This window comes from Zalophus californianus, chromosome 15 (assembly GCF_009762305.2).
Source record: "Zalophus californianus isolate mZalCal1 chromosome 15, mZalCal1.pri.v2, whole genome shotgun sequence".
Taxonomy (NCBI): Eukaryota; Metazoa; Chordata; class Mammalia; order Carnivora; family Otariidae; genus Zalophus; species Zalophus californianus.
Window position 1 is genome coordinate 46,753,059 of NC_045609.1, and position 22,719 is coordinate 46,775,777.

The 22,719-nt window shown below is 41.4% G+C and overlaps 1 protein-coding gene and 1 long non-coding RNA gene across 5 annotated transcripts in view; both read left to right on the forward strand.

The window, feature by feature from the left end:
* The first annotated feature begins 3,000 nt into the window (after positions 1 to 3,000).
* On the forward strand, positions 3,001 to 4,530 carry LOC113922752. The gene is made up of 3 exons (XR_003520060.2): positions 3,001 to 3,124; positions 3,689 to 3,767; positions 4,351 to 4,530. It is a non-coding gene; the product is annotated as an uncharacterized LOC113922752 (long non-coding RNA).
* Positions 4,531 to 12,096: 7,566 nt separating this feature from the next.
* Positions 12,097 to 22,719, forward strand: part of MAPK8 (mitogen-activated protein kinase 8) — a 114,423-nt gene continuing 103,800 nt past the window's right edge. For 3 of the 4 annotated variants that reach the window (XM_027594728.1, XM_027594712.1, XM_027594738.2), the window contains exon 1: positions 12,097 to 12,242. The gene's annotated coding sequence lies outside the window, so the exon portion shown is untranslated. Of the gene's footprint in view, positions 12,243 to 13,635; positions 13,743 to 22,719 lie in introns of those variants that run through there. The other variant, XM_027594721.2, reaches the window with a different exon arrangement.

Below are 22,719 nucleotides of genomic sequence, written 5' to 3' on the forward strand. Positions count from 1 at the left end.
GAGACGTCAGCCTCTCCAGGTCTTTCCGCAGCAACCCCCAGCTCCAGAGGCCTGGCCTGAAGCTTTCCCATCCTTCCATCGCTCACTCATTCATCAATCCCACCACTCGATGGCCATGGGAATTTGGAGGAATTACTTTACCTCTCTGTTAAATGGAATGATTATGAGAATTGAATGAGAACAGACACAGATACAAGTTAATCATCATCATTTTACTGAAATCAACCCCGAGTTAGTCATCATCATTCCCTGGAATCCACCCCGTGGCAGGCACACTTCACAGCCTGCAAAGGAGAATGGTAAATGAGGTCTGTGTATAAACGGCTCAGTACCCGGGAGGGCTGCAACACTGACCCTCCGTATCTACCTCTGTAGTCCATTATCTGTAGAAAAAAATTCTTTTATTTTTTTTAGTTTTCTTTCAAAACTCCTATTTTTTTAAAAGATTTTATTTATTTCTTAGAGAGAGAAAGACAGAAAGCACGAGAGGGAAGAGGGTCAGAGGGAGAAGCAGACTCCCTGCTGAGCAGGAAGCCCGATGTGGGACTCGATCCCGGGACTCCAGGATCATGACCTGAGCCGAAGGCAGTCGCTTAACCAACTGAGCCACCCAGGCGCCCGAAAAAAATACTTTTAAATAAAGCATTTCTTTTAGAAATCTAGGAAATCTTTATATTCTCTTGGGTCTTGCGCTCAATGTCAGTATGATTTCTTCCCATGGACTGAAGCGTTCATCCAAACGTTGGCAGGAGTTCATAAAGAAAGAAGGAGTGGTGTGCATTGTCCGGGATGTTTTTCTTTGCTCTTGTCAAGTTGCTGAGAAGAAAGGCTTTCGAAGAACAATGACAGGGCAGTCCCCTGTCCAACAATGCGGACTCAGCACACTGCAACTGACCAGTGACTGCGACACCTGCTGGCCACCCCTGGAACCACAGCCAATCTCCTGGACAGGAAAAGCCATGGTTCTTTGTCAGGATGACTTCGAGGATCACCAGATAAGCAACCCTGCCTAATTAAGGTGACCATTTCTTAGAAATTAAAGAGAAAACAACACATTCCTTGGGAGGCAGCAGTGGCAGTGACTAGAGCCAGCCCTGAGTTTCAACTCCAGATGCTGCTGGTGAGGACCTTGGCGACATTAGGCAAATGACCTCGCCTCTCTAAACTGATTTCCTCATCTGAACAACAGTCTTAATATTACTTCTCACAGAGTCATATGAGGACAATATGAAATTCTGGACTTCAGCTCACCTCCAAAGGGAACTTTGGCCTCTGCCAGATCATCTTCTCCCAGCACAATGTCAAGATCCAAGGGCACAGTGTCAGTGGTTCCAGGACAATTAAGGTATGCGTCATTGGTACCAACATGCCCAAACCGGGGCAAAAACATTTCTCAGATGTGGACAGAGGTAGTATACCTCCACAGACCTGCTGACTTTATTCCAGTGTTCTCTTTCTGATCCGTGCTCCTAAGATCCAAAGGATCCCCAGCCTGGAAGAAAGGAAAGCAGTACCTCCTAGACACATCGGACAGGTATGGAAAACTGACCGTGTCTAGCTGCTGAAGACTAATTCAGTCCATCAAAGGGAAAATGGAAGTGACTGGGTGGGCCACTCACCCAAATTATCTCTCACTCCACTTTCCTAGGATACCTTTCTCACTCTTTATCCATCTCTTGACCCTGTGACAAGCCTGGAGAAGAGAAGGGTTAGCTAACCCCAAAGCTGAGTAGTTAGCATGAAAGTCCTCTACCCAGAACCATGACATTAGAAGCTGGAGTGTGGATAGCTTCTGTCCTTGAGTTCAGGCCAAAGAGTTCATATTTGTGGAGATGCCCAAGGGAGGGTCTCTGGAGACCAATGGGAAGATACCTCCTGCTGAGCTCCAGCACTGTCCTCACACAGCTCCCCTCCCCTGTCCTGGGCTGTGGCCGCTGCTGCAGGTTTCTGTTACTGCTACTGCTGGTAAATGTAATCATTCAAACCTGGGTACCTTTGAAAGCCTGGAGAACACTATTAATCATTACACTGGGGCAACAGATCCAACGTGGGCCCATCCTTGACAAGCTGGGACATCTGGTCAAACTACCTGCCAGACAAAAAAAGCTCACAGTTTCTCTATTACTCAGTTTGCAAGATCTGTACTTCTGCTTCAGACCAACCATTCACAGTTATAAACATACCTAGGGGATGCTCCATGTTGAAAACTTAAACTGCAGTATCTCATCCAGGTCCTATCTACTTCCCTCTTGAACTCCCTTATGTGCATTGACAACCAGCCTCGGTCCTAAAGTAGAACAGAAGCCACTTGCTCCCTGTGTGAGTTTGGCCCCAATCTATGTGTCCTCACTGGCCTCACTCTTCCCCCTGCTCAGCCTGGATCCTGGGGCCCTTATTTGGACCTCCTTGCCCTTCCTCTTTCCATTCAACAAGCCCAGGAACCCCCCACCACCTGCTGGATATACCCCTTCAAGTGCTGTCACTCTTTCTCCACCCAGGTTGACTACAATTCTAGAGAAATGTGTCTACAGTTATATAATTTTGAATCCCTGGCTTTCAATCCCTACTGAGTACCACTCAAAACTCCTTGATTTTATGATTTACTCAGCATTCTCAAGTATCTTCTCTCTGATCTATAAGCTGTAGGACTTTCTGGAGTAGGAGGAAATCTAGTGCTTTGGCTAGCCTTTTTGGGGGGATTTCATTTCTGTGTGTCTGCATAGTTTTGTTTTGTTTTATGATTACTATCTCGCCCCTGGGGCCAGTTCTCTGTATTTGGTTTTCTCTTTGGCTTGCCTTTCAGCCCTGTCTGATCTCCCTCCTGGGGCTGTTGACCTCTGAAACAGTGGGGAAATTCTGCCTCCTGATGTCCCAACCTGCTGTGAGGGCAGACTGAGCCAAGTATTTGAATCTGATGTCCTTTCATGTGATTTCATCTTCTCTAAGTACATGGGTACGTGCCCTCATAAGGTAATCCAAACAGCATGGTCCCTGTCTCTACACAGACACTCCTTCCCTTGGTAGACCTTACTTGATTGCTTGGAGGTAGACAGAACCACATGGATGACCATACCTTTGAGAAGAAGATATTAGTGACATCCTCATTTTTCCTGCTGATTCCAAGGTAAGTCCTGCTCTCTGCTCGGCATAGGCTGACAGTTACCAGCAGCACCTTGACTCTACAAGGAAATAGAATACTGTGGGGTGGGGTTGGGGGGAGAAGTAAGCTGGGGTCTGGGTTTGAGACCTTACCCAGTCATCATGACTTAGCGCCCCCAGAAATAAATTTTTCCTCTATTTACCCTGGATTGCTTATCCCTCAGGCATTAGTTGGAGTGTAGACTGCCTTGGATTTAGGAAGAAATGCTCTCTTTCTCCTCTATATAGTAGTCCTTCATTTCAAACATCATACCTTAAAGGGTTACAGCCCCTCCCCCTGCCTTTTCCCAAGTATAGAACCTCTCCTCTCCTCTGCCTTCTTAGTCCCACGGCAAGCTCTGAGCTGGCCAGCCTGAAACAGCTATGCCAAACCTGCAGCTGAGAAATTATTCCTGCTGGTTTTGACACGAGGGGCACTGAAACCTACCCTCAGAAACAAAGCTGCCTTGTATGGAAATCTGCTTCAGGAACAGGATAAAGGGGTGTTGAAATTCCTGTATCAGATTGTCTTTTAACCTCTGCTTTCTAGAAGCAAGAACACCTTCTCAGGACGATGGGAGGGCCTCAGATCACCTCTGGAGTCAGGGAAATGAGACAAATCCTGTCCGGTCAGTAGCAAGGAAACCCCTCTCTTAGCAACACGTTTGCTTTCTGAGGGGCTCAAAATTCTGCCACTTGGGGGCAATGACTCTTAACCCTCCAGGGATGATAGAATCTCTGCTACCCAGTAACACCACAGAGAGCCTTTAAGTTCCAACTGATAAGGAGTGGGAATTCACAGGGTCTCTCTGACAAACGGTCATTTATGGAATGCCAGTCTAGATTGAGTTCCAGTTTTCTATCTGAAAGGTGAGGGAAGGACCATGGGGGGGGAGGGGGATGGGGAGATGGGTCCTCCCTGAGGATGCCAAGGGCACAAGGCCAGTAATAAGGTGCTGCCTTCTCTCCACCATGGGGCCTGGACAAATTTTATGCAATATAAGAGTTACAAATGGCAAAATTCCACCGCCCTGGAAGAAATCCAAGCTAAATAATTTAAATGAGGCAGAGAGTCCTCGCTGAGAGGTCTGGTGGAAAGCCTTCTTCCTAAATATATGCTTATTTAAAATAACAACAAGCTTGTTGTTAGTTACAAGACTTCAACAATGTATTCTTTCCCTCCCATTCAATTCCTTTTCTCTTTTACTCCAGGGAATAAGTACTGAATACCTTCAATATCTGGATGTGGATGGAAAGAGTAAAATATAGCAGAGGTACATCTAAGTTGTGGGAAGTGGGGGCAGAACATTAGAAAAAAGCCAATAATGAAAGTAAGGATTAAGAGAGAAATTGAAACACAAAAGCTAGTAGAGGGCAGGTTGTCCTGTCAGGTTTGCTCTAAGACTTTGTTTTTGTTTAAGATTTTTATTTATTTATTTGACAGAGAGCACAGGCAGGGGGAGCAGAGGCAGAGGGAGAGACAGGCTCCCCACTGAGCAGGGACCCTGGACCCAGGACCCTGGGACGATGACCCGAGACGAAGGCAGAGATCCAACTGACTGAGCCACGCAGGCAGCCCTGCTCTGAGATTTTAAAGAACAGAAAATATGTTGAATTAAAGCACTGGCTCTCAATCTTGGCTTACATCAAAATTACCTGAGGGGTTTTGAAAAACTACAAAAGCCTGGTAGATCTCTGAAAAAGATTCTCCAGAAGTGGAGTCTAGGCATGGGTAGTTTTAAAAATTCCCAAGCTGATTTGAACGAGCTGGCTGACTTGAGAGCTAGTATCCTAGAGCCGAGCTTCTCAAACTTGGGTGGGCACCAGAAACACTTGGAAGGCTCATTAAAACACAGATGGGGGTGCCTGGGTCGCTCAGTCATTAAGCGTCTGCCTTCGGCACAGGTCACTGGTCCGGGGTCCTGGGATCGAGCCCCGCATCGGGCTCCCTGCTCCACGGGAAGCCTGCTTCTCCCTCTCCCACTCTCCCTGCTTGTGTTCCCTCTCTCACTGTGTCTCTCTCTGTCAAATAAATAAATAAAATCTTATTAAAAAAAGAAACAAAACACAGATGGGCCCTCCCTTAAGGCTTCTAATTCAGCTTAAGTCTGAGAATCTGCATTTCCAACAAACCTCCAGGTGACGCTGATGTTGCTGGCTGGAGACCACAATTTGAGAACCAGTATCTTGGAGGAATAAATGCTCACCATTTTTTCTCTGAGAACATGTGTGTATACTTGATCTATAGGTTTGAATAGCTGGGTTGTCTCTTGTGTGCACCTGGAAACCATGTGCTCATATGGTGGTGAAGGGAAAAGGGAAGCCCAAGTGAAGGGGGAGACTTTTGTAAGTTCAAATCAGAGAACTGACCATTTCTATCTCCACTGTGTTTTGTTTGAGTTGTGGCTGAGGAGCTCTGTTCATTTTTGGTCCTGTTTTACTCCTGAGGAAATAAGCCATAGTTCTCAAAGTTGCAGATATCAGTTTGCCAGATGAACATTCATCTTTCCTCTCACACAGCCAGGGCCTAAACTCCCCCCTCTGGAGCCAACAGGATCTACCTTCAAAGAGCCTTAAAGAACATCCCAGAGGCAGGGGTGACTGACCAGGGCTAAACCTCTTCCTCTTACGGAGGAAGTAGACGTGACCAGGGGCATGGTTAGAAAACCAGACCGGGGGCTGCCTGGGTGGCTTGGTTGGTTGAGCGTCGGACTCTTGATTTGGGCTCAGGTCATGATCTTAGGGGTTTGGGATCGAGCCCTGTCTTGGGGTGCCCTTTCCACAGACCTTAGTCAGTAAATTCCCTCTCCCTGATTCCCCACCCCTGAATTGAAATCAGGGAACTAGGAAGTAAGATAAAGTCTCAACTTTTGGTTTCTATACCCTTGAACAGCTTCGTGAGATCCACCTCACACATTAGCCAAAGGCCCAGCTCTAACGCAGTCTAGCGTTATGTGTGTGGTCTAGGGAGAATGACAAGGGAAGAGGTACTCTGGACAGAGGGTGACCTTTTCCTATCTACCCCTCAGGGCTCCAGCAGACACTGGATTTAAGGGGCCTATAGCCTCTCCTCCTTTTCTTCCCCCATCCTAGCCTCAGAGAGAGCCAAGAACCAGATGTCCCCAAGACAACTCTCCTGGGACAAAAGTCAAAAAGCCTGAATTCCTTAGCTCTTCCTCATTTTCTAAGTTAGCCCCGAATAGGTTAACAAAGAACAAAAACCAGGAGAAGGAAGGAGGCCCAGAGCCACATCTGGATACAAAAAGCATTCTGAATTTGCAGAATATCAGAGATGATGACATTCAATCACAAGCAGTGAAATGCTTTCTGAAGTCACACAGTTGAACATATACATATATAAACATGCAGGATATCCTCTGCAGATAGAGATAATTGGAAGCTGACCCTGGTAGGCTAATGCTAACTTAGAAGCACTCCCTGTTATTTACCTCAAAGATACAAATGTAGGGATCCGAAGGGGTACGTGCACCCCAGTGTTTATAGCAGCAATGTCCACAAGAGCCAAACTGTGGAAAGAGCCAAGATATCCATCGACAGATGAATGGATAAAGAAGATGTGGTATATATACACAATGGAATATTATGCAGCCATCAAAAGGAATGAGATCTTGCCATTTGCAATGACGTGGATGGAACTGGAGGGTGTTATGCTGAGTGAAATAAGTCAATCAGAGAAAGACATGTATCATATGACCTCACTGATATGAGCCATTTTAATCTCAGGAAACAAACTGAGGGTTGCTGGAGTGGTGGGGGTGGGAGGGATGGGGTGGCTGGGTGATAGGCATTGGGGAGGGTATGTGCTATGGTGAGCGCTGTGAATTGTGCAAGACTGTTGAACCACAGATCTGTACTTCTGAAACAAATAATGCAACATATGTTAAGAAAAAAGAAAAAGAAGAAGATAGCAGGAGGGAAAGAATGAAGGGGAGTAAGTCCGAGGGGGAGATGAACCATGAGAGATGATGGACTCTGAAAAACAAACTGAGGGTTCTAGAGGGGAGGAGGGTGGGGGGATGGGTTAGCCTGGTGATGGGTATTAAAGAGGGCACATTCTGCGTGGAGCACTGGGTGTTATGCACAAAGAATGAATCATGGAACACTACATCGAGAACTAATGATGTAATGTATGGTGATTAACATAACAATAAAAAATTTAAAAAAAAAAGAAGCACTCCCTGTTGACTGAAAGAAAGCCTGTTAATAGCATCACAGAAATGGGCATGAAATTCACAGGAGCTCTGTCCTGAAGTTCTGCAAGCCTGGCTCCTGGCCTTCTTTTCTTGCTTCCTGCCTGTTGTCCCATGGGCCTGGGCTAACTCTTCCATACCCAAGACTTCAAGTTATCACTCTCTGTCAATGACTCATCTCTTTTTTTCCCCCTGGGTTTATTGAGAAATAATTGGTATACTTCACTGTATAAGTTTCAGGCATACAGTATATGGTTTGATTTATATACGTTGTGAAATGATTACCACAGTAGGTTCAGCGGACATCCATTTTCTCATATAGATACAATAAAAAGAAAAGAAGGAAAATATTTTTTTCCTTGTGATGAGAACTCTTTGGATTTACTCAACAGCTTTTCCATATATCCTACATCAATGTTAGCTCTAGACATCATGTTTTACATGACATCCCTAGTACTTATTTATCTTACAGCTGGAAATTTATACCTTTTGACCTTCACCAATCCCCCCTTCCCCAACTCTCTGCCAACCACAAATCTGATCTCTTTTTCTATGAGTTTGGTTTTGCTGTTGTTGCTGTTTTCAGATTCCACATATAAGTGAGATCATATAGTATTTGTCTTTCTCTGTCTCACTGATTTCACTTAACATTTGCCTTCGAGGTCCATCTGTGTTGTAAATAACAGGATTCCTCCTTTTTCATGACTGAATAATATTCCATTGTGCATATGTATGCCACAACTTCCTAATCCATTCATCTATCAATGGACACTTAGGTTGTTTCCATGTCTTGGCTATTGCAAATAATGAACATGGGAGCCCAGATATCTTTTCAAGTTAGTGTTTTCATATTCTTTGGATGTACTCCCAGAAGTGGAATTACTGGATCATATAGTGGGTCTATTTTTAATTTGGGGGGGGTGGATCCTCCATACCGCTTTTCATAGTGGCTGTACCAATTCACAATCCCGCTGACAGTGCACAATGACTCCCTTTTCTCTACATTCATGCAGGCATTTGTTCTCTTTTGTCTTTGGGGATGATGGCCATTCTAACAGGTGTGAGGTAATATTGTGGTTTAAATTTGCATTTTCCAAACGACTAGTGATGTTGAGCATCTTTTCATGTACCTATTGGACTTTCATATACCTTCTTTGGAGAAATGTCTATTGAGATCCTTTGTCCATTTTTTAAGATTTTATTTATTTATTTAACAGAGAGAGAGAGAGAGACAGTGAGAGAAGGAACACAAGCAAGGGGAGTGTGAGAGGGGAAGCAGGCTTCCCGCTGAGCAGGGAGCCCGATGTGGGGCTTGATCCCAGGACCCTGAGATCATGACCTGAGCTGAAGGCAGACGCTTAACGACTGAGCCACCCAGGCGCCCCTTGGTTTTTTGTTATTGAGTTATCTGAGTTCTTTTTAAATATTTTAGATATTAACCCCTTATATGGTTTGGAAGTATTTTTTTTCCACTCTGTATGCTATCTTTTCACTTTGTTGATTGTTTCTTTTGCTGTGCAGAAGCTTTTTAGTTTGATGTAGTCCCATTTGTTTATTTTTGATTTTGTTGCTTGTACTTTTAAGTGTCACATCCAAAGAATTATTACTAAGACCTACGCCAAGGAGCTTTATTCCTGTGTTTTCTCCTAAGTGTTTCATGGGTTTCAGGTCTTTCATTTATGTGTCTTCAACACATTTTGAGTTAATTTTTGTGAGTGATGTAAAGTCCATACCCAGTTTTTTTCTTCTACATGTGAATATACAATTATCCCAGCATCTTTTATTGAAAAGCCTGTCTTTTATTCATTGAATATTCTTGGTTCCCTTGTCAAATATTAGCTGAGTGTATACATCTGGGTTGGTTTCTGGGCTCTCAATTCTGTTCCATTGGCTGATTTGTCCATTTTTATGCCAGTACCACACTGTTTTGATGACTGTAGCTCTATAGTATAAGCTTGAAACCAGGTAGTGTGATGCCTCCTGCTTTGTTCTTCTTTCTCAGGATTTCTTTGGCTGTTCAGGGTCTTTTGTAATTCCATATAAATTTTAAGCATGTTTTTTCTACTTCTGCAAAAAATGCTGCTGGAATCTTGATAAGGATTCCACTGAATCTAGAGATAGCTTTTGGTAGTATTGACTTTTTAACAATATTAATCCTCCCAATTCGTGAACACAGGATACCTTTCCATTTATTTGTGTCATATTCAATTTCTTTCATCAATGTCTTATAATTTTCAGAGTAGAGATCTTTCACTTCCTTAGTTAAATTTATTCCTAAATATTTTATTATTTTTGTTGCTGTCATCAATGAGATCAATTTCTTTATTTCTTTTTCAGAAAATTCACTGTTAGTGTATAGAAATACTACCGTTAATTTTGTAACCTACAACTTTGCTGAATTCATTGATTAAATCTAAAGAGTTTTTGGTTGAAAAAATCTTCAGGATTTTCTGTATATAAAATCATGTTATCTGCAAAATAGAAACAGTTTTGCTTTTTCCTTTCTACTTTGAATACCTTTTATTTCTTTTTCTTGCCTGATTGCTCTAGTAGGACTTCTAGTACTATGTTTAATAGGAGTAGTGAGAGTGGATGCTGTTGTCTTATTCCTGATTCTAGAGGAAAAGCTGTCAGTCTTTCACCATTCAGTACGATGGGAGCTGTGAGCTTGTCATATAGGGACTGTGTTGTGTTGAGATATGTTCTTTCTATGCTTAATTTTTTAAGAGTTTTTATCATGAATGTATGTTGAATGTTCAACATTTATCTCTTATCTGCATGAGCCCCTCTCTGTGTATCCAACTGCCAACATGACATCGCTTTTGGGCAGATCAAAACCTTCAGTCTTTCCACTCAAACTTCATCTTCTACCAAGACTGCCATCTCAATGAACCAACACCAATATCCACCTTTGGCCACAAGCCAGAACCTATGAGTTTTCCTTGATGACTCCTTTTCCTTCACTATCCACCTAATCCATCACCAAATTCTGTGCATTGGATCTCTTAAATGGTCCTCAGATCCTTCCTCTAACTGGTTCCATGACCATCACCCTAGACCAAGTTTCTACCATCTGCCATCTAGACTACTGATATATCTACCTCGCTTCCTTTCAATAAGGAATCTTTTTAAGATGCCATTCTGACCATGCCACCCCTTTTGCTGAAGCATGTCAGGGCTGTCCATTGAACTTAGGATAAAGACATGGGCTTTGATTGCACTAAGTCACGTCTCTTTCCTGTCTTCCCAACCTCATCTCATAGCTCCTTCTTATTCTTCCAGCAGTGCTGCCCTTTCCTCAATTTTTCCAACTCACTCAGCTCCCTCTCATCACAGGACCCTTGCACATCAGGGTGCTTCCATCTGAAATATTTTCTGCGTAGTTAAATCTATTCTTAGCTTAAGAGGCAGTTCCTCAAGGAAGACTTTCCTAGTCTTATTAATTCTATCAATAAGTTTCATAATACTTTGTATCCGTATCAGTTTGCATTTGTTTACCATTATTGATTCCATATTATGTTGATTGCATCTGTAAGCTCCATCATATTGCCAGTGTTAGCAGAGTGCCTGGCACAGAGTGGGCATGCAATAGATATTTATTGGAGAAATAAAGGAAGGAAGGAAATAAAGCCTGAGAGGGAACAAGGAAATGGGGAGAGAATGTATGAATGATTGCTCACATATATATTTCATTTCAGAATCACTGGGAACAGGCCAGCCCAACAGGACATGGGAAGATAGTGACTTGAATTCACTCATTTATTCAACAAATATTTATGCATTCATTATTAAAGTAATGTACTTTTTTCTGATTATGAACATAATTGTTTCATTTGGAAACCATGGGAAAAAAATTCCCAAGTATAAAAGAAAATCAATTCACCTTTCATTCCAGAGTGCCATGATGAACTACTGTTAAAATAATTTGGCAAATTTCTTTTCAGGTTTTTTCCATGTATACACAACATATAGGTAGGATCATTATATACAGATCTGCTTCTTTCTCTTAATGATATATTGTCAGCATTTTCCTGCATTGTTAAGAATTCCTTGAACACATGGCATTTAAATTGCTAAGATATGTTCTATTGCATGGATGTATGTAATTTAGACATCCATTGTTGGGTATGTAAGGGCATGCCAATTTGTCACTGTTATAACTAACAAACACACGCTTTGTGGGGCTCAGACATAAATAAGGTAATACACTGAATCTGGCACGGTGGATTTTGGGAAAACAGGAGGCAGCTTTTTCCAGGTGGCTGAAAAGAACAATTAACTGTAGGTTGCTGGGCTCTGGACAGGTGTCCTCAGAACGTAATGTGTTGTCGGTCAAAGTAAGGAGCATTTTGTCGGGTGTGTGCTCAGACCGGGGTGGCTGCTCCCTCACTTTTCAAACCCTGAGGCGAGGAGCCCCTGAGGCTTTGGCTCCCACTAGTGGAACGCCCCCAGCCAGAGGCTGGGAGTTCTGGCCACACGCCGCCACGTGCCAGGAGCAGGGCCCCGCCCCCACCGGCTTCCCGACACGCCCCTCACACTTGGCTCTCAGAAGCCCTCCCCGCAGCTCCGCCTCCAGGAGACCTCCGCAAGTCCTCTCTGCCCCTAGAGTAGCCCCGCCCCCGGACTGCCGGCCCCGCCCCCGCAATCCGGGCCCCGAGGCTGCCCCGCCCCGCGGACCGTTTCCGAGGCGCGGGGGCGGGGCCCTGCGCGATGACGTGGGCGGGCGTGCGCGGTGACGGCCCGCGTCCCTGTTACTCAGCGGAGCGGCCGAGGCCGGACGACGCGGCCAGGAGTGCGGAGCCGCGAGCAACCCTGGGTAACGGCCGTGGCGATCGCCCGGACGGCGCCAGTCCCGCCGGCGGGCTTTCCTGTCGCCGTTCGCTGCGTTGCCGGGTGAGTGCGGCGGGTGCCGCAGGGCCGGGGTGGCCGGCGGCCCCGCCGTGTTTATGTTATTGTGCCGCCGCCACCGCCGCCGCCTTCTTCTCAGCCGTGACCCCCTCCCGGGAGTGGGGGCGGGAGCGCGCGGCGGCGGGGGGCGCGCGGCGGGCGGGGGCGGCGCTGGAACAATAGCGGCCGGGGAGGCGGGGGCCGGCCAGGGGGCGTGGGGCTGCGGGACCTCGGTGCGCCCCAGCCGTCAGCCCCCGGCCCGCCCCAGCTCCACCCGTCCGTCCTCGCGCGCTTTCCTCGCGCGGGTCCCGCGTCCGCGTCGGGAGGGGAAAATGGAGCGGGGGGTGGGTGGCAAGTTCTGAAACACTTCGGGGAAGGTCCGGACGGAGGCGCCTGGGCGGCCCGCCGCGCCCTGGCTGCCTCTCCCGGCGATGGGGAGCCGAGAGCGCTCCTCCGGTCGCCGGGTCCCGACGCCTAACTGGCGCCCACAGGGTCCGTGTTTTGTTTCTCGGTGGTTTCTTTGTGCTAAGGTTCTGGGCAGACGCAAGCAGCGGCGCCGAAAAAGGCTGGGGTGGCCTTCGGCTCTGAGCGGCGAGGGGGAGCCCGGGCCCTCGACTTGCGCGGAAGGTATCCATCAAGCTGTGAGCGAGCTTCAGTGGCCAGCGGGCTTTTCTCTTGAGGGTCACTCGGTGATGACCTTTTGACTTTTTTACCCCACCCTCTCCTCTCTTTGTCTTCCACTTGTGTTCCCAATCCTTACGTGGTGGAACCAAGTCCATTTTAGAGTATTGTGGTGAACACTTTCCTTTTTTTAATTTCTGAGAGTTCGCATCAGATGTTTACTGTGAACTTAATAGCGTGTTGACTGCATGGTATCAATGTTCAGTGGTTACTGTTTTTACCTCTGAAATTCCGTAGTCTTTTCAATAGAATTTTGGTCTGTCAGTCCATTGTGTTTTGAGATAAGCATCCAGCAAGTTATCTTTTTGGCAATTAGAACATCTGTTTATTTCATTCATTCACTCAGCAACTGTTCAGTACTGTACTCAGATGGAGAGTTTGAAGGTAAAGAGAAATATCTTTTAATGGAAGAGGATGCTTTGATGGAAATAAAATAGATGTCCCTTTAAATGAGACAATTATGTAAGTGGTGTGTGTTAAAAAAAGGTATAGTTATACTCTGGGTCATTTTACTGTTTTGTTTTTGTTTTAGTACCATCTGGAACTTACAGTGTTGTATTGGGAAGTAGAGTTAGGAGATTGGTCTAAATGTACAATGGCTTTTTTATTTACAAATTTAACTTTTCAGTTTTAACAGCCTTACAGTCTTACAGTCATTGGTAATGTTTATCTCAGATTTCCCTGCTGTGGGTTAAACACTAGGAGGTCATATGCTGTACGTGAACATATTTAGTGCTGTGCCTGACAAAAGCAAGGAATCAAAATGGGACTTCGTTGAGGACAGGTCTGTCTTGCATCTGTCTCCAACACCTAGCCTGAAATACAGTAAGTGTTCAATAAGAGATTGGTGAAAAACTCTTTACAATGAATAATGTTTAAAATCCAGTCTTTACTGTTCTCTGTAAAGTTTTGTAAGCCTCTTGCAAGCTGTCACTTTCAGATGGCTAAATGATTGGTTCATACGTATTATCTGTCACCACAGTAGGGGCTTTTGAATATTTTATTTATTTATTTATTTTTAAAGATTTATTTGAGAGAGCACAAGCGGCGTGGGGTTGGGGGGCTGTGGGGGGGAGAGGGAGAAGCAGGCTCTCCACTGAACAGGGAACCGATGTGGGGCTCCTGGGATCATGACCTGAGGGCAAGGCAGACACTTAACCGACTGAGCCACTCAGGCGCCCCTGAATATTTTAGTATCAGTTTTTTTTTCCTATCACTTCTAATTCGTTATCCTACAACAAAACCTTGTCTAAAATGTCTTTTTTTAGTATGTGTATCACACACATAGTGATAATACAATAGGGGTCTAAAATGATTGGTTTTTTGCAAATATTGCTTGAGAAGTTTCTGATGATGCCTATAAGCAGAAAAGCTAGACTATGGGAAATAAGCTACATAAAAGTTTTATTAGAGATGTTTAATTTCTAATTGCATTTTTAGAAATGTTTAATTTAAAGTTCTACCTTGGTGAAGCATTTGGGCCTAACAATTTAAAATTCTATTGGTGAGGGCGCCTGGGTAGCTCAGTTGGTTAAGCGACTGCCTTCAGCTCAGGTCATGATCCTGGAGTCCCAGGATCGAGTCCCACATCGGGCTCCCTGCTCAGCGGGGAGTCTGCTTCTCCCTCTGACCCTCTTCCCTCTCGTGCTCTCTATCTCTCATTCTCTCTCTCTCAAATAAAAAAATAAAAGCTTAAAAAAAAATTCTGTTGGTGAAGCATATGGGCCTAAAACTCCAAATAATACTTACTTATCCAAATTATATCTTTTTTCCACTCACTACTTAATACATAGCATTTGTTTTGGATATGAGAGAATTTTAGGTGAGTTTATTGCCGGATGTAGAGTAAAAGTAAAAAGGAAATGATACTTTACTAAGATAAGGAATGAAAATCTTGAGATACCAAACTTTTATTGCTTTGCCTAGTTACAGTATGTCACATATCAGGAAGGGTTACTGGTAGAAATCCTCTGGCAGTAGCTCACTGTCAGGCTACATGTTAAACCAGTTTTTTTGTTTTGTTTTCAAATTTCTTTTGTTTCTTTAATAAATAACAGCTTTATGGAGAGATCATTCACATACAATAAAATTTACCCTTTTAGAGTGTGCATCAGTGGTTTCTAATATATTCACAAAGTTCTACATTGATCACTACTATCTAATTCTAGAACACTTTCATCACCCCAAGAAAAACTCTGTACCCATTAGCAGTTATGCCCTATGTTTAAAGGAAGAGATAACACTGATTCTTTTGGTGAGTATATTCCATTAATTAGTTTGAAAGGGATTGTCTTTGTGTCCTGGCAGAGTAGGAAACTATATCCTTACACTCCTTTAGATCCTGGGAGAAAGGCCACTTGGAAAGGAAATTAGTTTAAGAATAAATTCTACCCAAATTAATGAGGTTAGAATCTTAACTTAGTGCCTAAAGTTATGGAAATGACCTTGTAAAGATACTCAGTGCTCAGTGAAACAACTTGAAATAATTTAAGTGACCAGTCACAAACAATCCTAGCGACAGTCGAAGTGGTTGAAGAGAAGTCTGATTCATGTTAGTCTGTTTTGTCTATGAATTGAGTTTGGACACATTCGAATCATCTAGATAGTTCAGATGTTGTGTTGCACAAGTAGAACTATAAAATAATGTCTGACATTAAGATGCCAGCTCTCGAGAGGTCTCTGGTCAAATCAGTGGTATGGGTAGTAGCCTTTCTGATTCATGTAGTGCAAGGAAGTCATTATAGCCGCATAGTTCTAGATATGAATCATCTGCCTATTTCAGAGCTGTGATGCTTATTGTCTTAGTCATGAGCTCTTTACATGAACATTTAGAAAATTAGTTTTCTTACTTTAATGCAGACTAACTTGAACTTTGATTTCAGAAATGAGTTTTGAGTCACCAGACTTTACTACCTAAAAGGAAGACAGGAGTAGTGAAATAAGAGCTGTCCTATCATTCAAGGCGATAGGTGAAACTAGACGGGTAGGGAATCAGACCTAGGTTCACTTCTCAGTTCTGTCTTCTAGACTTTGTCATCAACAAGTTCCTGAGCCGTAGAAAAGTTGCTTAACCTTTTTGGATTTAGAACTGTAAACTGAGGCTGTTGGAACTCTTTTTTTATAGAAATGTTGTTCCTCAGATAGGTTTTTCTTCAGGAAACATACTGGGACAAAAAGAGTCTTTGGGTGATAATCAGAATCCTGTGTCAAGAACAGCAACGTAACAGACTTTTGTAATTTTCAGAAGCAGAAAAATTTAAGTCACATATTTTCTGTAATCCATTCTTACAAAACATAAAAATTTCACTGTAAGCTTGAGTTTTTTGAATGATAGATTTTATTCATTCCACAGCACCATGCTTACTAATGAGACTCCTTACTCTCAGAGAGTTAGTGGAAGATGTGCAAATGAATATTTGCCTTAAGAAGCTTATGATCAGGGATGGGAATAAAGGCATATCCAAACAGTGAATTTATATTCTTTTATAAGATTTATAAAAATCTAAACAAAAGCCTGCCCCAAATATCTGGGCAGGCTAAATTTCACTGAAATCCGTTTTTTAAATTACATGTGAGTATGTATGTGAATAAGATCTTTTAGAAAACTTATTAGCTGCCATTCTTTTTCGGGGTGGTGGGTTTTATCAGAAATATAGCTAATAAAGTACAAATATATGTTTGCCTGTTATCCTTTGGTAGTATGTCAGGTTTGGTTAAAATCTGCCAGTTCTTTAGGAAATTAAGGAGCCCAAACTTAATAGTCCTTGTTAACATGAGTTTTAAGGTAGCTCTGAGTTCAAATTGATGATCCAAATCTAACTCACTATATGACCAGGTTAGTTCAGATTATATAACATCTTTGGGCCTGTTTTATTATTTGTCAAGTGAGAATAATAATAGCACATAATCTCATAGGGCTATAAGGTTTAAGTAAGGCATTGCATATAAAGTGCTTGGCTCTAATACAGTACATAGAACTCTAGATGTAAGTATTCAGGAAATTTTAGCTATTATTATCACTTATTATTTTTAACTTGGAACAAATGCAAAATGCCAAGTAAATTAAAAACTAATTTCATGTATACATCTGAATTCTCCAGAAAATTTCTGCCAGTTGTTTCCCCTCTGCATCTTTGGGGGTTTATTTAAAATTGGGTTGTCTCATCTAATCTGAATTGACTGAAATGATTATCAACATTTGGACCAGTTATCCTCTCTGCTTTTAAATTTGGAAACATTCCAAAAGCACATATTAAAGGAAAATCATTTGCCACATTCTCTGATACCAAGGTATTTTGCTGTGTTTACTTTTCCCACTGCAGAGAGTTGTCTAAGCTTTCCTAGGTTGATTTGGACAGATTTCTAAAAAGAATGGTAATCTAGGAGCTGGGAATAGCTGTATCCTGTTTCTGTATTTGAAGAAAATGGAATTCTGTTGCATCTTTAGGCTTACTGGAATTTTTGACTCTGTCAAGATTGCAAATTTGTCAGAGACTGGGTAACCACAACAGTTCATTAAGCATTTTCTAGAGGTCTCCAGAAAAATGAGGGAAGTTATTTATCAGTAACATCTGGAAATATTTTTCCTGTGTTTTTCTAAGTTTTCTGTGTAGTGTTTCTGTGGTTATATTGGTATATCACTCCTTCTTGAGGACAGCAACTATGAAATGATACTGGTTTTACATAGGCAGTATTCATTGAGAAGCCATCTATACCAGTCCAGGTATTAAGTGATGTGGGGGCAACAGGAAGTAGAAATTAGTCTCTACTTTCCATGAGTATAACCCGATGGGAAATAAGGACAAACATCAGTGCATTTATGTCCTAATGCAAGGAACCAGATATTGATAGGCATTTCATTGGGATGTCTGAGTGTTGGATGTTGGGGCATTTGGGGACTTCCAAACCATACATCTCTCACTTTGCCTTTTTAAAGTATACTCACTAGATAAACCACAAAAAGCAAGATGTCTTCTTTCCTAATTTCTGATTAAAGTTGAGAGTGTGGTACAGATAAGTCAAAATCTAAATCATAAGAAAAGATAAATATTATAACCTCAAAACGATTTTGGAACACAATAAGGTATTAAAAGAAGTATATGAAAAGCAGATAGAAAAGATGCTACTCAAATACTAATCAGAGTCCTCAAACTCTTCTGTTTTGAAGCTCTGAAGACTTACAGCTAGATTTATGCTAGGAGCTTTTCTTAAGTTTTTCTAATATTGAGAAGTATGGGCTTCACTACTTCCTGTTGCTGAGGGGCCCAAGCCCCACCGTATTTTTGGGGTCACTAGAAAAGAAAAACCTTCTTTGCTTGGCATGAAGCATCAAAACATCAGCTAGAAGCTGTTAATAGGGATGGATACGCACCCTTCCTGGACTTGCTCCTTAGAGGATGACTGTCTGACTCTAAGCTGCCATATGGGGAAACCAAAAGTGAAATAAAGGAAAGCCATCATTATATAGATTTCTTTGTGACTTAAGAAGGGGTTACTTTTTAGTCACAACAAGCAAAAACCAAAGCATATAGCTGAGAATTGAAAAGTTTTAGTAATTTTATTTACGTTTTAAGTAACGTATTCACTTTGATTCAGAATTGCAAAGATTTAAAAAGATGTACAGTATAGTTTCCTTCCCATTCTGTGGAGCCACCCAGTTCCTCCACGTGGAAACACTGTTAAGTTTCCTGTGCATCCCTTCAAAGATAGTTTATGTATGTGCAGGTAAGTAGAGATATATAATTCCTTGTCCAAAACCCTTGATCCAGATGTATATCAGAATTAAGGCATTTTGTTTTGTTTTTTGAGGGGGGGTGCTATGGGAAGGTAATATAGTGCGTCTACTGTATTATTCAAAATCCCTAGTCGGAGGGGAATGTGTAGCGTCTTGTAATTAAATACATTAATATTTCTGCATCAAAAGCATAAATAGTACAATAACAATAAAGATTATACAGTCTTATGGAAATTATTGTCAGATTTTGACACCAAATAGGTTTGTACTAAACTTAGAAAAAAATATTTTTTCTGAGCTTTACAGATTTTAGAATTGCCAGTGATGGACTGTACATCTTACATATATAATGTATGTCCTCTGTTTTCACCTCCTTTTTCATTTAAGTTGTTGCATATTACGGACAGTATCCTTTACCTTTCATTTTTAACTTAACAGTATAGCTTAGGATGGTTTCCTATTAGTCATATCAGGACATAAATACCATGCTTATTCTTTTTTTTTTTTTTTAAACCTTCACAGTGTATCATTTGTCTTAATCAGCTTGGGCTGCTATAGCAAAATACCATAGACTGGGTGGCTTAAACAATAGACATTCCGGTTCTAGAGGCTGGGAAGTGCAAGATCAAGGTGCTCAGAGATTTGGTTCCTGTGAGGACTCATCCTGGCTTGCAAATGTCACCTCAGTGTGTCCTCACATGGAAAGAGGGAGTGTCTGCTCTCTCTTCCTCTTTTTATGACATTAATCCCGTCATGGGGGACCCATCTTCATGAGTTCTTGTAGTCCTAATTACCTCCCAAAGTCCCAAAGGGGACACAAAAATTCAGTCTATAACACCATTATACATGTATAACATTGATTTAAGTAGCCCCCTTTTTGATGTACATTTAGGTGATTTTCAGTCTTCTGCTATCAAAAGCTGTGGTACAATGGATTCCTTATATATACATTTTTTGAAACAACTTGTATAGAACACATCCAGAAGTGGAATTGCTAGATCAGAATGTATGTACTTTCTAAATTTGATAGATATTGCCAAAATAACATTTGTAGAAATAGTTCCAACTTACATTCCATCAGCCCTGCTGTTATGAATAACATTAAACATCTTTTGTCTTCTAAGGGCTATTTGTATTTTCTCTATTGTGAACTGTCTCTATCCTTGCCTATTTTTATGTCACTTTGTTACTTCTTAGATTTGTAGAATTTATTTTTATATTAGGGAAAATAGCTCTATACTATTTTTTGGAAGTATTTTTCCTCATTTGCTCTTTACTTTTTAGGTTGTTTATGGTGGTTTTATCATGCTGAATTTTTTCCCCCAGTAGTTAAAATGCTTACCAATCTTTACTGACTTCTAAATTATATGTCATCATTAGAAAGTCTTTCTCTGACTCAAGATTATACAAGAATTCTCAATGTTATTTTTCTAGTACTTTTATGGATTTTTTTTGTTCATCTCTATCTTTTTGTATTTTTAATTTTTTTACTTATTTGGAATTTATTCTGGCATAAGGTATGATGTATAGGTTCAACCTATTTTTGTCACCATATGATCATCCAGTTGTCCCACCCAACATCACTTATTAAATAATCCATTTTTGTCTTAACAGATTTGAAATGCTACCTTTATAATTTACTGATTTCCATGTGTATTTGGGATCATTTCTGGTCCACTGATTTGTCTGCCCACTTGGGAACCAAACTATCATGTTTTAATTATTGCATATTATATTGTGTTTTCTGTTAGGACTAATTCCCTTTCATTTCTTTTCCAGAATCTCTTCTGGCTTTCATCTTGTTTATTTCATTTTTTATTTTTATTTTTTAAAGAATTTATTAGAGAGAGAGCATGCACGCTCAAGCATAAGCAGGGAGGAGGGGCAGAGGGACAGGGAGAAACAGACTCCCTGCTAAGCAGGTGGCCTGACATGGGACTTGATCACAGGACCCTGAGATCATGACTTGAGCCAAAGGCAGATGCTTAACCAACTGAGCCACCCAGGCACCCCGCATCTTGTTTATTTTATATAAATTTTACAATCAATCCAATTTATCTAGTTGCCATTTCTGTTGGGATGACTTAATTACTTATTTTATGGAGGTAAAATTTGCATATAGTAAGATGCACAAACCTTAAATTTACAGCCTAATGAATTTTGCCTATAGTGCAATACCCAGGTCAAGATACTGAACATACCATCACCCAGAAAATTTTCTCATGCCCTTTTCAAGTTAATGTGTCCTTCTTTCCACCACCCGTCCCACCTTGATTAACTTTTATCACATAGATTCAGTTTGTGTTTTAAGATTTTTTTGTATTTATTGGCAGCTTTTTGGTGTTCTTTCTATCCAAGAAGATGGGAAAACTTAATCTTTTCATTTCTTCAAGTCCCTTTTTGGGTTCCTAATAGCATTTTTAGGTTTTGTATTATTCCTTCTTTCTTTCTTTTGCTGTTAGAAATGGCATTTTTTCTTCCATTTCATCTTCTACCTAGTTGTATATAAGAAAGCTGTTTATTTTGCTGATTAATACTTGTATATTAAGTAAACTCCCTTTTAGAAATTGTTACTGTTTGTAATAATTCTGTAGTTGAATTTTTCTTTCTTTTTTTTTTTAAAGATTTTATTTATGTGAGAGAGACAGAGATGGTGAGAGAGCACAGGTGGAGAGGAGAGGGAGAAGCAGGCTCCCCGCTGAGCAGGAAGCCTGACATGGGGCTCCATCCCAGGACCCTGGGATCATGACCTGAGCCAAAGGCAGATGCTGAACCAACTGAGCCACCCAGGCACCCCGAATTTTTAATTTTTAAGTATAAATCATATATCCTTTACTTCCTCTGATTTTTACCTCCCCTCTCCTAACTTTTACACCCCTAGTTTTTCTTTTATTGCATTGGTAGTAACAATTTTTAAAACGTAGTTTTCTTCCACAATGTATGAAATAAGGATCAAAATATCTATACTTGCTGAATATTTAAAGGATATGAATAGTAATTGAAATTGAGGGATTATGAGAGTAATTAGAGCAATGTGAAGTTTTTCAACAGTAAATAAACTTGAATTATGGTTTTAAAAATGTCTAATAGACAAGTTAGTGATCGTTTGACAGTGAATGCAGAGTTAATAACTTTTTTGTCTCTTATTTGATATTGATAGTACAAATAGATTGTTTTTTATGTGCTTAGCACCCAGAGGCAATTTCCAGAAATGTAACTTAGTCTGCTGTCTGGAAGCATATAATCAAGGTAGAGAGGTAAGCTATGTAGAAGTGAGCAGCAAATGAATGTGGACAAGAAGGACTTACGCTTAGAAAAATGATATTGGCAAAAATCTGCAAGTCTAGAAAGCATGGAGGTAGGGGAGGGAGTGGAGGGAGTGAGTTTGATTTGACTGTTGGGTTTGGGGTAGCTATGTTGTGGGTGAAGATTCTTGACTGAAATTCAGTAGAGATCTAATTGTTCAATGGATATTTCATAGTTTATTTTGTATCTTACCATTTCTCCCCACAAAAATCTGAGGTGGTTTACTCCTCCAGGACTCACACACTGTTGAATAAGCTAGGAATAAAAAATCAAAACCAAGGGAAAACAAGAATCCAGAATTTTCTAATAATTTAATAGCTGACAGTTACTCGGTTCTTATCATTTATCATGCACTGTTCTAAGGCTTTACCTTTGTTAAAGTATTTAAACATTACACAGCAGTTCTATGAGGTAGTCTCTGTTTACTGTTATTCCTGTTTTATGGATGAGGAAGCAGGCACAGAGAGATTACGTGGGAAATTGTTGGTGATGTTGATGAGTTTTATTAAAATAAAGAGAAAGAAAGCAAATTGAAGTCAGTTAAAAGACAATGAAGATTTTTTAAAGAGTGAATGAGAAATGAGCAAATGCAGATACAGTATATGTAGACAACTTTTTAAAGATTAGCCATGAAGTGAAACAGAGAAGTGAGGGGTAAAGGAGAATGTAGGGTTTAGCGATGAAAAAGAGAATACGCAGAGAAGGGAATGGAGGGCTTGGGTAGAGAGATTGGCCTTTGTTAGAGAGAGGTTGTCTATCAAA